Source organism: Coregonus clupeaformis, unplaced genomic scaffold (genome assembly GCF_020615455.1).
Source record: "Coregonus clupeaformis isolate EN_2021a unplaced genomic scaffold, ASM2061545v1 scaf3470, whole genome shotgun sequence".
In the NCBI taxonomy this organism is placed as follows: Eukaryota; Metazoa; Chordata; class Actinopteri; order Salmoniformes; family Salmonidae; genus Coregonus; species Coregonus clupeaformis.
In genome coordinates this window covers 15,536-31,505 of record NW_025536924.1, presented here as the reverse complement: position 1 = coordinate 31,505, position 15,970 = coordinate 15,536, and the positions used below count along the sequence as shown (strand labels likewise).

General features: G+C 45.8%; 1 long non-coding RNA gene across 1 annotated transcript; it reads left to right on the top strand.

Annotated features, from left to right (window-relative positions):
* The first annotated feature begins 8,711 nt into the window (after positions 1-8,711).
* LOC123490031 lies at positions 8,712-9,725 on the top strand. The gene is made up of 3 exons (XR_006660785.1): positions 8,712-8,799; positions 8,908-9,103; positions 9,224-9,725. It is a non-coding gene; the product is annotated as an uncharacterized LOC123490031 (long non-coding RNA).
* The last annotated feature ends 6,245 nt before the right edge of the window (positions 9,726-15,970 follow it).

The following is a 15,970-nucleotide window of genomic DNA, read 5'->3' as shown; positions in this document are numbered from 1 at the left end:
AAGGGGAACAGCGACATAGAGCTCGGAAAAGAGCTTTTGTTTAATACTTACCCTACGGATAAGCTTGGTGTGCTCATTGTAGGACGACTTCGATGATCTGGAAAATCGACTGCGTTTTCTTCGTCCTGAGTCTTCTCTTCGTCTCTTCTTGGCTTCTTCAGTCTAGTCCAGTCGCTGAAGATAAAGGGATAGACTGATTGAGGGGAGGCATCCCCTCTTATAGGGACACCTGTACTCCTATTGGCTGCAGGTGTGTGCATAATTTTGTCTCAGGCTGATTTTGCCTTAGGGCAGTGGGTAAACCAATAGCAGCATAGCTCCCCTATGGGGCGGAGCTCCACGATATAGAACATGCACACAGACAGAACTCAAATCAAAGGCACCTTTTCTTTTGAACCAAGATGACAGCGTGTGATGGCCAGTCAGTACTCTATAGTACTGCCACTGTCTCTTTCAGAGATAGAACACGTTGGTCTCATCCAATTGAAGATTCTCCCCACTGGGCACAGACGTCAATTCAACGTCTATTACATAACTTGATTGTCACCTTGCCGTTTGGCTTCCTGCATTGTGCCGATGTGTCCTCTTGAAAACGGTTTGTTTAATAATCTAGGAATGATTACTTTGTTGAAAAGGAAATGACTTGCAGTCTGAAGGGTGACCTATAATGCTTAGGAAAGATGTTTCTTCCAGTAGATGCCACTTTTCTTACTAAGTATTGCTAGAATGTCAGTGGGGTGGTTCAAGGCTAACACTGAACTTGTCACAACCCGGGCTAGAAACTCCGGTCTCAGATGTGGAGAGCTGGGGGTACTACCCCTTAGCCACAGAGGAGGTGTTGTAGGACCCAAATGAAACACCCAAGGCAATACTCCAGGCAAGTAGATTTAATGTTCCAAAACAGGAGGCAAAACAAAACAACTCCACGAGGGGAGAAAAACAAACTAAAGATAACTTTGAACAACTTACTAGGACAGACACGGTGGGACAAAGCAGGAGACACATAGTCAGGACGCAATAACCAAGTGAGAAACAAGGGGAAAACACACAGCTAAAATACACAAGGGGGAAACAAGGCACAGGTGACCTGGATCAAGCTAATTAGGACACATGAGGAAGAACTAAGGCAGAGGGGAACACAGATGACCTCTAGAGGCCCGGAGACAAACAGGAGGCAGGAAGCTGACACACACGAGGAAGAACTAAGGCAGAGGGGGAACACAGATGACCTCTAGAGGCCCGGAGACAAACAGGAGGCAGGAAGCTGACAGGACCCCTCCTCTAGGAACGACTCCTGACGTTCCTTCCAGAACACCCTGGCCCCAGGGTGCGAAAATCTCGGATCAAACCTGGGTCCAGGATGTCCCTGGCTGGAACCCAGGAGCGCTCCTCCGGCCCGTAGCCCTCCCAGTCCACCAGATACTGCAGAGAGTTCTGGACCCTCCGGGAGTCCAGTATCCGGCGGACTGTGTAGGCTGGCTGGCCGTCAACGATCCTGGGAGGTGGCGGGGGTCTGCGTGGGGGGGCAAAGGGAGAAGACAAGACAGGTTTAAGGAGTGAAACATGGAAAGTGGGGTTAACTCTAAGGGAGCGAGGGAGAACCAAACGATACGACACAGGGTTAACCTTTCTAGCAATGCGGAAAGGCCCGATGTATCTCTGGGAAAGCTTCCTGGATTCGACCCGGAGGGGCAGGTTCTTTGTGGCCAACCAAACTCTCTGACCAGCTCGGAAACTAGGGCCGTCCGGCGGTGGCGATTAGCCTGACTTTGTATCTCTGGGAGGTCCGAAGGAGGGCACGCCTGGCCTTCTTCCAGGTCCGCCTACAGCGTTGGACAAAGCGCTGGGCCGAGGGAACACCAACTTGCGCCTCCTCCTCTGGAAACAATGGAGGGGTTGTAACCGAACTGGCATTCGAAGGGGGGACAATCCGGTGGCTGAGGACTGGAGGGTGTTGTGGGCATATTCAGCCCAAATGATATAGGTGGCCCAAGACGTGGGATTACTGGCCGCCATACACCGCAGGGTGGTCTCCAGATCCTGATTAATCCGTTCCGTTTGGCCATTAGACTCTGGATGGAACCCCGACGATAGGCTGGCTGTGGCCCCAACAAGCCTGCAGAAGGCCCCCAAAACCGGGACGAGAATTGGGGACCTCGGTCAGAGACCACGTCCAGGGGAATACCAAATATCCGGAAGACATGGTTCATGAGGAGCTCAGCAGTCTCCTTAGCCGAGGGCAGCTTGGGCAGGGGAATAAACCGGGCAGCCTTAGAGAACCGGTCTACCACCACTAGGATGACGGTGTTGCCCTGGGATAGAGGAAGTCCCGTAACAAAGTCCAGAGAAAGGTGTGACCATGGCCTTCGAGGAACAGGTAAGGGATGGAGCAGTCCCTGGGGTCGCTGGCGTGTCGACTTTCCCTGGTTGCACACAGGGCAGGCCTCAACATAGACCTGCACGCCTCTTGATGGACGGCCACCAAAACCGCCGTCGGAGGAACTCCAGTGTGCGAGCACTGCCTGGATGGCATGTCAAGGGCGACTCATGACCCCACTGCAAGACGCGGCCCCAACAGAGAGAGGAACGTACAGGCGACCGGCAGGACCACCGCCTGATCGGGCTCCTGGACAAGAGCTTCGTACCCCTCTTTCTAGTTCCCACTGAAGAGGTGCGACGATCCTAGACCTCGGAATAATCGATGCCAAGGGCTTCTCTTGTAACTCGGGAGAATAGACTCGAGACAGAGCATCCGGCTTGACGTTCTTGGTGCCAGGTCGGTAAGTCAGGAGGAACTGGAATCGATTAAAGAAAAGGGACCATCGTGCTTGCCGAGGGTTCATCCGCTTAGCCTGTTGGAGATATTCCAGGTTCTTGTGGTCTGTGAGAACCTGGAAAGGGTGCTGAGCCCCTCAAGCCAATGGCGCCACTCTTCCAATGCCAGTTTTACCGCAAGCAACTCTAGATCCCCCACGTGGTAGTTGCGCTCGGCCTCAGACAGGCGGCGAGACATGAAGGCACAAGGGTGTAATCTCCCATCCGCACCCCTCTGTGACAGGACGGCTCCCACCCCCACCTCTGAGGCGTCCACCTCACCACGAAAGGTCTCTCTGGGTCAGGGGTCACCAGAATCGAGCAGACGTGAAGCGGCGCTTGAGATCCTCGAGGGCCCCTGCCGCTTCCGGACCCCAGTGAATCTTGGTCCCTCCTCCCTTGGTAAGCGTCGTCAAGGGGGGCTACCACCGAGCTGAAATTCTTAATGAACTTCCGATAGAAGTTAGAAAAGCCAATGAACCGTTGAACCTCCTTGACCGTGGCAGGTGTGGGGCCAATCGTGGACCGCCTTGACCTTCTTGGGATCCATCTCTAGGTGCCCGGGAGTGACAATAAACCCGAGAAACTGAGTCTGAGAAACATGAAATTCACACTTCTCAGGCTTAACGTAGAGGTGATTGTCAAGGAGCCTCCTGGAGAACCCTGCTAACATGCCCCTCATGCTCCTTCAGTGACCTCGAGAAGATGAGGATATCGTCCAGGTACACGAAGACGAACAGATTAAGCATATCCCGGAGAACATCATTAATCAGGGCTTGGAATACTGGCGGGGCATTGGTGAGCCCGAACGGCATCACCCGATATTCATAGTGCCCCGTGGGCGTGTTGAACGCCGTCTTCCATTCGTCTCCTTGCCGGATCCGCACGAGATGGTAAGCATTGCGGAGATCCAGCTTAGTAAAAATGGAAGCCCCTTGAAGCAGCTCAAAAGCAGTGGCCATGAGAGGAAGGGGGTATCGATTCCGAACCGTGATCTTGTTGAGTCCCCGGTAATCAATACAAGGCCTAAGACCCCCGTCTTTCTTTTCAACAAAAAAGCCCGCCCCAGCCGGGGAAGTAGAGGCATAGATGAGACCGGCTGCCAAGGACTCCTTAATGTAGGTGTCCATAGCTGCGTGCTCGGGGAGGACAAGGAAAAGATCCGACCTCTAGGAGGGCAGCACCCAGGAGTAGATCAATGGCACAGTCATACGTGCGATGAGGCGGTAAGGAAGTAGCCCGGGCCTTGCTGAACACTGCCTTGAACCGATGGTAAACACTGGGGACTCGGGGAGACGCCAACAGACTCTTGAAACTGGGTACTAGGGGCTGAGGGACTCTGAAGCATGCAGGTGAGTTGGCAGGCGGGACCCCAGCTTAGAATGGTGCCCGTAGGCCAGTCGATCTGGGGATTATGTCTGCATAGCCAAGGGTGACCCAGGATAATAGGATACTCGGGAGAGTCAATGAGATAGAAGGTCTCCTCCTGCTGGTGTTGAGAGATGGTAAGTCGCAGGGACTGAGTCGCCTCGGTAACCTTCCCTGGTTCCAGAGGTCTGCCATCTAAGGCTGTAACTGCCTGGGGTTGAGGAAGTAGTTGGGTAGGGATCTTAAGTTCCTTAGCCAAGGTTACATCCAGGAAATCACCTGCGGCACCGGAATCGATCATAGCCTGGACCCGATGCTGGTGGCCCCCCAGGACAGAGTGGCTGGAATAGCCAGGACAGCGTTAGTAGGAGGCGCTCTAACTCTCCCCATCACAGCCCTCCTGTAGCTGGGCGGGGACAGGCGTTCCCGAAAGCTCGGGGCAAGTGGAGCGGAAGTGGCCGGCAACCCCGCAGTAGAGGCACCGACGTTCCCTCATGCGACGTTCCCTTCGTTGGGAGAAAGCCTGGAACGGCCTAACTGCATGCTCTCCGGGGAATCCTGGAGCAGTTCAGAGCCGGGGGAAGCTCTGAATGACGGAGTCCAAACAGGAGAAACAGAGCTGCTCAGAGGAACTTGGGAATGAGACACCTGACGGCGAGCCGTTCTCCGCTCTCTTAGACGATTGTCCAGGCGGATGGCCAAGGCTATGAGGGACTCGAGATCACCAGCTGGTTCTCGGGTGGCTAACTCATCTTGAAGGGGCTCAGATAACCCTCCCTGAAAGCAGACCCTCAGCGCTTCATCATTCCATCCGCTCCTTGCTGCTATGGTCCGGAAATCAATGGCAAAATCTGCCGTGCTTCGGGGCCCCTGACGGAGAGACAGTAGGCGCTTGGAAGCCTCCCGCCCACTGACAGGATGATCGAACACCCGCTTGAACTCTTCTACAAATGCAGCGTGGGAGTCACAACAGGCCTCCTGGGACTGCCACACCGCAGAAGCCCAGGCGAGCGCCTTGTCTGAAAGAAGGGTAATGATGTAGGCAATCTTGGAACGGTCTGTGGGAAAACTTGAGGGTTGGAGCTCGAAGGTGAGGGAGCATTGGGTGAGGAAACCTGGCAAGAGCTTGGATCCCCAGAAAAGGGCTTGGGAGGTGGTAGTCGGGGCTCCGCCAACCGAGACGACCTGTCGTCACTGGGGGTGACCTGGGGGAAGGGAGAGGACCAGGGAGGCGTTCAAAGAGCTGGGCGGAGGGAACTCATCATTTCGGCCAGGAGTTGAGAATGACTAGCCATCAGCTCCTCTTGTCGGCTGAGAACGGCTTCATGGCGCTGGAAAGAAGCCTCATGTCGAGTGATCACCGCCAACAGGTCCGGGGAACTGAGTGTTTCTGGGTCCATGATTGACTTGGTTATTCTGTCACAACCCGGGCTAGAAACTCCGGTCTCAGATGTGGAGAGCTGGGGGTACTACCCTTAGCCACAGAGGAGGTGTTGTAGGACCCAAATGAAACACCCAAGGCAATACTCCAGGCAAGTAGATTTAATGTTCCAAAACAGGAGGCAAAACAAAACAACTCCACGAGGGGAGAAAACAAACTAAAGATAACTTTGAACAACTTACTAGGACAGACACGGTGGGACAAAGCAGGAGACACATAGTCAGGACGCAATAACCAAGTGAGAAACAAGGGGAAAACACACAGCTAAAATACACAAGGGGAAACAAGGCACAGGTGACCTGGATCAAGCTAATTAGGACACATGAGGAAGAACTAAGGCAGAGGGGAACACAGATGACCTCTAGAGGCCCGGAGACAAACAGGAGGCAGGAAGCTGACACACACGAGGAAGAACTAAGGCAGAGGGGAACACAGATGACCTCTAGAGGCCCGGAGACAAACAGGAGGCAGGAAGCTGACAGAACTGTGTGAAAACCTAGAACGATTGGTGTAGTGGCACTGCTGCTGGTACAAAGGTCCTGTTATACTTCAAAGGAGGAGAGCGCAAACCAGGTGTGAGTCATCAAGTCCCCAAACTAGAATGCTAATGATCAAGCGTCATTAATAGGTTGTATTATGGTCTGTTGCTGTGGAAACCTGCTCATCCTTCCAAGACTGATAAATTGTGTTAACGATGTTAGTTGTTATTCTAAGTAATATAGGCACACTAATCCAAGAGGCTTTGACCTGTCCTCTAGAGGTACAGCTTAATTGCATCAACATGATGTCAATTTTACCTTTATATAACCATTTAGTGTCTAAATGCAGAATTGCATTTGACGGGATTGTCAAGGTAAATGAATTGCTGTGATGCACAACATATTGCGATAAAATAAAAATGGTGTGTTGAACCCTACTTGACAAGGTTCCCTGTCTAGTCAAAAGCCTACTGTACTGAACAAAAATATAAATGCAACATGCAACAATTTCAAAGAGTTTACTGAGTTACAGTTCATATAAATTAATCAGTCAATTGAAATAAATTCATTAGGCCCTAATCTATGGATTTCACATGACTTGGAATACAGATATGCATCGGTTTGTCACAGATACCTTTAAAAAAAAGGTTCGGGCATGGAACACAAAACCAGTCAGTATCTGGTGTTACCATTTGCCATTTACCTCTTGGGCTGTCTGTGATTACCTAATTTTTAGAATTTTGGAGATCATTACAGCCTAAATGACGTTATTTTCATAATCGCTATGCCAACAAGGCTGATTTCCGGGACAATTTCTCTGTTTAAACAAGTTTTGTTTAGCTAATAAAATGAAAACATTACTTCGAACTACTTTTGGGTACCTTGATAACATTACAACGTGAAATCCATGTCTTAAACGTAGCTACGTTTCAGAAATGGCAAAGAAAACGTGTAATCTACTTGACACATTGAAGTTACTTACTTTACAGATCACAAGGTCAGCAAATTTCCACTCCATTCATATGCAGATCCGTTAGATTCATACACTGGCTTGTCTGGCTGTCATGTTTTTATTTTTACCTGCCCTTCCCTTATCTACACTGAAATAGTATAATTTCAGTAGTCCTTTATTATGAATAATGTTTTTCTATCTCGCATAGCTCATTAGTACACCCTTGTAGTTGAATATATATGTATCTATTGTAGGTCCTAAGATACAATGAATAATGTGGAACAAATAAATACCATCAAAGGATACCTTACAACTTACAATGAACAGCTTGTGAAACAGCTGTGAAAACCAACCTGGCAATATTTAAGATTTTAATACATAAACTTTGATATTTTTTGGTACCGTTGTGTCATTAATTTATTTTCACAGATTTTTTGTACACACATGGCAATCATAGACTAAAATACTTAATTCTGGTGTGCGGAATATAGAGGAGGTGGTTGCTGTGTGGGTGGGAGGTTCTGCCTGTCACTTGTTCTCAACAGGCAGCCAGTCCTGGAAGGGGGACTTGAAGAGGGAGACTGCAAAGTACAGGCACTGTTTGCAGTGCTAGTGTTTTTAGTTAGTCTGTGTCCAGTATGATAGAGCAAGAAAACGTTCTTAGCAGATAATGACAACAGTAGCTGTAGATGATGTAATGAAAAATTGGAGGGTGGTTGGTAATGGAGGACATCAGGTGGATCCACGTCTGGGTGTTGGGCAGAACCCCTAGGTCCTGGAGAACAGGAGCAGAGTTAAAAGGAACAGGGTAGGAGACAGAGACGTAAACAAGCAAACACACAGGTTAAACTTTACTGGGAGAAAATGTGATGGATTAGTGCAGTGTTATAAATGGGAGATATGTACTTTTCAACACTTTGGGAAGGTATAGCCTACCTCAAGCTGGTCCCCCTCTGACTCAGAACACAGAGAATCAGACTCATCCGAACTCACTGGTTCTGGTAGACGGGATACCTCCTGGGGGCTCGGACAGTCGATGGTCCTAAAGTCATTTGGAGAGGTAAATTGAAGAGGTACTTTTCTATAAGCTCAGTATAACTACCATTTCTTGCTTTCTCAAATGTCAACCAAAGCTTAACATACTTTGTCTATTGAGCTTCACCGAAGTGTAGGGCGTCAGTGCTTTCAGTGGTCGACCGTCCAACTGCTCCAACTGGCGAAGGTTGTTGGCTTCCACCGAGGTAACCCTAGGAAGACAAAGAGAAAAATATCAGTGTTAGGGAAACTAAAACTAGCTTCCGGTTATTTTGTGTGCAAATGGTTATTATCTGAGATTTTTTATATTCACTTTAACAGATGGTGACCCCAGCTAGGAGTGAAAGAGCAGCGACGTTTCCCAGGTCTCGTCCTTCTTCCAAACCAAGTAATTCGCCCGGATGTCGTAGCACTTGGTCCCCTTCTTGATTCTGCTCCGGTAGCTCTCCTTCTGTTTCTCCTGCGCCTTGTCCATGTTCAGTCTCACCTTGATTGATAACAAGAATAAATGCAGTTATATTTCATATTACAAATACATTTCTTACATATCTCTTGGAGGGCCAGAAAATAAATTAACAGCGGACAATCATTTTTACCTGGTCAAAAACCTCCACATCCTTCTCAGTCCATGCCTGAAGGTGGTCCTCGAAGGCGTTCTGATCTGGTTCGACAACTTCCACCACATCAGGTGGGGTTTCAGTGATCTGAAGGTATGTTATACAAAAATAGCAATAGACAAACAACACTAAGTCAATCACAAATTTCAAAGACTACAGTATATGTAATAATTGTATACACAATTGCATTGTTTACCTCAGTCAACAGCTGCGGCTCCCGTCGGTACTCGGTGGATGCCTGGATGCTGCTGTTGTGTGCAAAGAGAATTACCTTCAGATTGTTCGCCCACCCTTCCTGGTACCAATCAAGGGACTTGCCCATGGCATTCTTGTCGGTCTGGTTAGTCCATTCACCAAACCAGGAGGCTGGGGTAGGAAAGCGATATCTATTGACAATGTAAGATATTGAAATATGTCTGATTATGTACCATGGAAAAACAAAAACAAATTGTAAAAAATAAATTAAACAAACCATTGGTGACAGAATATAACCTATAACATCCGTACCTTGTTCCAGTGTTCATGACCTCGGTCACTCAAGATGACCTCAGGAGAACTGTGGGTGTTGAAGATGTCCATCATTGCCTTGGAGGTGGCCTCGACAGGCTCGTCCTTGATGGATATCATACAAAACGAAAATCCATTGGCTTGTAGAGACTTTTGCTTCTATTTTAGGCATACTTCTTTCAGACTGAATATCCATAGGGTAACAGTCTGATGTTTAAGCAAGTCCCCTAATGACTGAGGTGAATGAAATTGCAGAAACAAGGTGATAATGTCTGGAGTCAATTTTGCTTGTTTTTGCTCTTCTTCAAATTGTGTTTTAAAATTGTGTAGAAATGCAGTAAATAAATTAGCTTAATTGTTTTGCGGAAATGAGGCCCCTGGATGCGCAGGGGCTTCAAACGAGCACCCCATCAGTCATTTATGGTTAATACATATCATTGGGTGGAACATACAGTTCTCTTTCGATGTCCCTCCTGGAGATGCAGGTTTTTGGATCAAAATCCCTTCACGTTAAAAATAATTATACCTACCTTCCCCTTTGAATTTAGCTTCTCCTGGATGACCTGGGGGTCCTGTGTAGCTCAGTTGGTAGAGCATGGCGCTTGCAACGCCAGGGTTGTGGGTTCGTTTCTCACGGGGGGCCAGTATGAAAATGTATGCACTCACTAACTGTAAGTCGCTCTGGATAAGAGCGTCTGCTAAATGACTACAATGTAAATGTAATGTAAAATGTTCCAAGCACCCTTTTTAATGGGTTACAGAAGGGAATTTAGAGTTCAGCACGTACTCTGACCTTAATGGGTATTGCCTCCACCCACTTGGTAAAATGATCGGTCACTGTCGGACACCAGCTGTTGCCATTCCTGGACTTCATGAAGGTTCCGATGAGGTCCACCCCTAACATTTAAAGTGTTAGAGAGAAGATTTCTTTATTCTTACCCGTATCTGTGTCATACAGATATTCATATTTGTAAGCATGCTGACACACGCACACACATTCTATAATATTGAACTCTGCTGTAGTCAAATAAAGCAACCATTACAAAACAACTTATTAGGGCAAAATTTGAATTGGGACACTTACCGATCATGTGCCATGGTGAAACAACTTTGACTCCGGCGCCACAGTCTTCGCCCTCTCAAACTTTTGCCAGACAGGGTACTGACCTTTAAGCAAAAAGTGACAAATTGAAACATTGTGTGCTCTCTGATATGACATTCATTGAAATCATAATAATTTCAGATATAATAGAATGTGATTGATAAACAAAAGGTCATTTCACTTGCCCAGCTGTCCACCTCCTTGACAATTCCCCGTCAGAAGAAGCATACAGTGGGGGAAAAAAGTATTTAGTCAGCCACCAATTGTGCAAGTTCTCCCACTTAAAAAGATGAGAGAGGCCTGTAATTTTCATCATATGTACACGTCAACTATGACAGACAAAATGAGAAAAAAATCCAGAAAAATCACATTGTAGGATTTTTTATGAATTTATTTGCAAATTATGGTGGGAAATAAGTATTTGGTCAATAACAAAAGTTTCTCAATACTTTGTTATATACCCTTTGTTGGCAATGACACAGGTCAAACGTTTTCTGTAAGTCTTCACAAGGTTTTCACACACTGTTGCTGGTATTTTGGCCCATTCCTCCATGCAGATCTCCTCTAGAGCAGTGATGTTTTGGGGCTGTCGCTGGGCAACACAGACTTTCAACTCCCTCCAAAGATTTTCTATGGGGTTGAGATCTGGAGACTGGCTAGGCCACTCCAGGACCTTGAAATGCTTCTTACGAAGCCACTCCTTCGTTGCCCGGGCGGTGTGTTTGGGATCATTGTCAGTTCTCTGCAGGTCATTCACTAGGTCCCCCCGTGTGGTTCTGGGATTTTTGCTCACCGTTCTTGTGATCATTTTGACCCCACGGGGTGAGATCTTGCGTGGAGCCCCAGATCGAGGGAGATTATCAGTGGTCTTGTATGTCTTCCATTTCCGAATAATTGCTCCCACAGTTGATTTCTTCAAACCAAGCTGCTTACCTATTGCAGATTCAGTCTTCCCAGCCTGGTGCAGGTCTACAATTGTGTTTCTGGTGTCCTTTGACAGCTCTTTGGTCTTGGCCATAGTGGAGTTTGGAGTGTGACTGTTTGAGGTTGTGGACAGGTGTCTTTTATACTGATAACAAGTTCAAACAGGTGCCATTAATACAGGTAATGAGTGGAGGACAGAGGAGCCACTTAAAGAAGAAGTTACAGGTCTGTGAGAGCCAGAAATCTTGCTTGTTTGTAGGTGACCAAATACTTATTTTCCACCATAATTTGCAAATAAATTCATAAAAAATCCTACAATGTGATTTTCTGGAGAAAAAAATTCTCAATTTGTCTGTCGTAGTTGACGTGTACCTATGATGGAAATTACAGGCCTCTCTCATCTTTTTAAGTGGGAGAACTTGCACAATTGGTGGCTGACTAAATACTTTTTTTCCCCACTGTATGTTGATTTTGGCCAGCATGCATCTCGGTCAGCAGGGCCTCCTTCTCCTCCTTAGTAAAAATCACCCTCCTGTGTGGCTGGCCATCCTTCACCCATAGGTACATATGATTGCCTAACAAGTTGGAAGAGAAGAGTTGTTGAAATACTCAAGTCTAAGCACATTTGCACTGCTGTCTTTCTCTCTGTTTCTCTCTCCATCGCTCTTTCTGTCTTTCTTCCTCTCTTCCCACCTCTTTCTCCCTCTCTCACTTTCATCATTTCTTTCTCACTTTCTTCCTCTCCCCCCTCCCCCTCTCTCTCTGTGTCTGTCTAGCGAAGACACCTAGTTAAGGGCATTTGGAATTACCATAATTGCTTTCACTTATCCATTTGATTGATCAGGTTTAACTTATAGCTAGATACCTCAATATGACAGACATATAACTATATCAGTGGAGGCTGCTGAGGGGAGGACGGCTTATAATAATGGCTGGAATGGAGTCAATGGAATGGTATCAACCACATGGAAACCACGTCTTTGATACCACTCCATTTACTCCATTCCAGACAATATTATGAGCCATCCTCCCCAGCAGCCTCCACTGAACCATATGTATAGCTAGCAACATGTAGATGACCAACTATCTAGATGGAAAATGGTTGTTGAAAAATGGTTGTACATAGCTAAATACGTCCAGTTATCTAATAGAAGTTAACTGCTTAACGTTAACCTGAATTGTGAATTTCTCTGAATGTTGCGCCTCTTGTCGAGATCAGTGGTGCCTTCATAGTACTTCGCCTGGTTGGAAAGATAAATTAAAATCTCCTCTAGGGATGCCATTGAAGTGCAAGCTATATACAAACAGAAAGCTACAATAACAGTTACAGTAGCTAGCTAGCTAACGTTAGCTAAATAAAACTGTCTGGCTAGCTTTTTGGCAGGGGGACACTATTTGTCATGACAGGCCCAGCACCCTATTAAGACACTTTATGTTAGTGTATTTTTATTTTGGCAGTTACCTGTAGTTGGACAAGCTAGCTACTGTAACTTGATTGATAGCCTGAAATGGCTTCTTGGTAGCTAGTTATGAGGTTGGGAGATAGGTTCCCAATCTGGGCTAGCTAAAGCCAACTTCATAAAATGCTAGGTAGCTAATAGTATTACAGAGAAACAACACTTTTTATTGTATTTTTAAAAACAGGACAAATCTGAGGTGGCATGTGCTCCTGTGCCCCCTATGGGCATGAAGCCTATGTACATGAACATATGCCCAGTCACACACAGAAACACAGACAGTTATCTAATTCCCTAGACATGTTTAAATGAATGCAGTTTAATACATCTGGTCTCCTTCTGTAAACAGTATTTTGATGAGTACATGAATCCTAGAGTGTTATGTAGCTTAAGAAATATATTTCTAACTTATCCTGCTGGACACACTGTTCCGGGTTTCGATTCAATAGGTTTTTATGGAGATTACAAAATGTATCTCTGGGAAGTACTTAATGCTCCCTGGTTCCCCCACAATAGATGTTTACTGAGGAGCTTCAAAGGACTAACGATTAAACCACCTGAAAAGCCCTCACACATGCACCGACCAAACACTACAACCCTTTTAGCCATAGATTTGATGTACTTCTTAAAGTAACTTCTCTTCTTCTATTATTTTCCATGGCAACCTACTCTATTCTATGTTATAACTGTGATGTTACATAAGAACCTCAAGGTTGTATGGGTTTATTCAGAGAACTTGGGTATTTCATGAAGTTATACTGTTGTGTGGTTTACTGGTTGGAAACACTTGTTTAACATTATGGATTTGAAGTAGCCTACAAGATAGAAATGACATCAATCACAACAATCTCCTGCTGAACTAACTGTAAGTCGCTCTGGATAAGAGCGTCTGCTAAATGACTAAAATGTAAATATCAATGTAAATAACGCCGAAGTAGAGTGCATGCTAAATCAAATACATCAAAAAATGAGCAACCGAATCAATATCATGAATATTTCATGACAACTTGCTGAGAAAGACAGCAATATCACCTTACACCCCTTAGTCATGGCCTCTTGCATCAGATTTTCGTATCTAGAGGCAATTACGTTAGTATATAGAGAGAAACATGATGTACATGGGAAAATACCGTACATAGTTTTTTATAAGCACTGGACACATACACTAAGTCTCTTGAAAAGCTGATAGTGTTTTGTCATTTAGGAGTGTCAAATAAAGAAAATTAAGAAATGGAAATACTGGATGACTGGATGTGCTCCTTTCATCTGCTCCGGGGTTATGAGTGTAATGAAAATGGCTCTGCGTTCTGCTAACTTATTTTTGTCACCCAGTAAGCATACTTTTCACATAATTGTTCTCAAAGTGGATTTCACCCCATAGTGACTGCATGTGATAGGCTGTGAACGTGTTTGACAGAAAGCTCAAATGTACTTTTTGAACTGTTACCCTTTTTAGCTTTTGTGTGAATAATTTAGATGCATGTGGCCCGCTATAATCACTTTAGAGGCTACTTCTTGATAACCGATTTCTTCTTATTTTTCCAGTATCAGCATGAAGCTCATGGTGGTTAGGCTAGTTAGTAAGGTTAGTTATAGCCACGGATAATGAAGGAAGAGTGGGAAGACAAATGCATTTGGACTCTATAGATTAAGGTCAATCTTATTCACTCAGTTGAAAAAAGGATCATTATTCCCATAATTTGTTTTGCACTTTACATTTTGAAAGCTATTTATTGAAGTGAAGTAAACATGAGCCTTTTCATGTAAACAACAAAAGTAACAATGCCAAAAATGAAGTCTGAGGCATGTCAGCGCCATTTTGCCTGTTGGCTACTGGAGGACCCATAATCATAGGTTTTTTCAGTAGAGCTATTGTGTCTTTCTAAAGAAGATTGTAGGTAACTTCAATGTGTGTGTGTGTGTGTGTGTGTGTGTGTGTGTGTGTGTGTGTGTGTGTGTGTGTGTGTGTGTGTGTGTGTGTGAGAAAGAGAGCGCGTGTGCATGTATTGCAGTGCAGTCGCTCTCTCTCTCTCTCTCTCTCTCTCTCTCTCCTCTCTCTGTGGTGACATACAAATGTCAACCTCACCATTTGTATGTGCATGTATTGCAGTCTCTCTCTCTCTTTGTCAACTTCACCATTTGTCCAGATGCCTTAGTAAGATATGTAATTCTGAGAAGAGAGAGGATATACAGTATACTGAACTAAAATATAAATGCAACATGCAACGATTTCAACGATTTTACTGAGTTACAGTTCATATAAGGAAATCAGTCAATTGAAATAAATAAATTAGGCCCTAATCTATGGATTTCACATGACTGGGCAGGGGCGCAGCCATGGGTGAGCCTGGGAGAGCATAGGCCTGGGAGGGCATAGGCCTACCCACTTGGGAGCCAGGCCCACCCAATGAGTTTTTCCCCACAAAAGGGCTTTATTACAAACAGAAATACTTCTCAGTTTCATCAGCTGTCCGGGTGGCTGGTCTCAGACGATCCCGCAGGTGAAGAAGCCAGATGTGGAGTTTCTGGGCTGGCGTGGTTACACGTGGTCTGCGGATGTGAGGCCGGCTGGACGTACTGCCAAATTCTCTAAAACGACGTTGGAGGTGGCTTATGGTAGAGAAATGAACATTAAATTAACTGGCAACAGCTCTGGTGGACATTCCTGCAGTCAGCATGCCAATTGCACGCTCCCTCAAAACTTCACACATCTGTGGCATTGTGTTGTGTGACAAAACTGCACATTTTAGAGTGGCCTTTTATTGTCCCCAGCACAAGGTGCACCTGTGTAATGATCATGCTGTTTAATCAGCTTCTTGATACGCCGCACCTGTCAAGTGGATGGATTAGCCTGGCAAAAGAGAAATTATCACTCACAGGGATGTAAACAAATTTGTGCACAACATTTGAGATACATTGTTGTGTGTATGGAAAATGTCTGGAATATTTTATTTCAGCTCATGAAACATTGGAATGACTGGCACACTTTCCAGGGCTTTCCTCCTTACTCCAGCTGCAGTACATCTGCACGGAAACATGACTGGCACACTTTCCAGGGCTTTCCTCCTTACTCCAGCTGCAGTACAATTGGTCTAAAGAGAGGGGAAGCTGCCACGATTTTGGGACTATGCATAACAATCCTGCTTTTAAATAAGCAAACCTAAACTTTCCTTACAACAGCTATTATTCACATTTGCAGTTGCTTTACTTTTAAATTAGCTAACAGTTGTGATGATGTTTTCAAGATGATTCTTCTTAGTTTTTGCCACACATT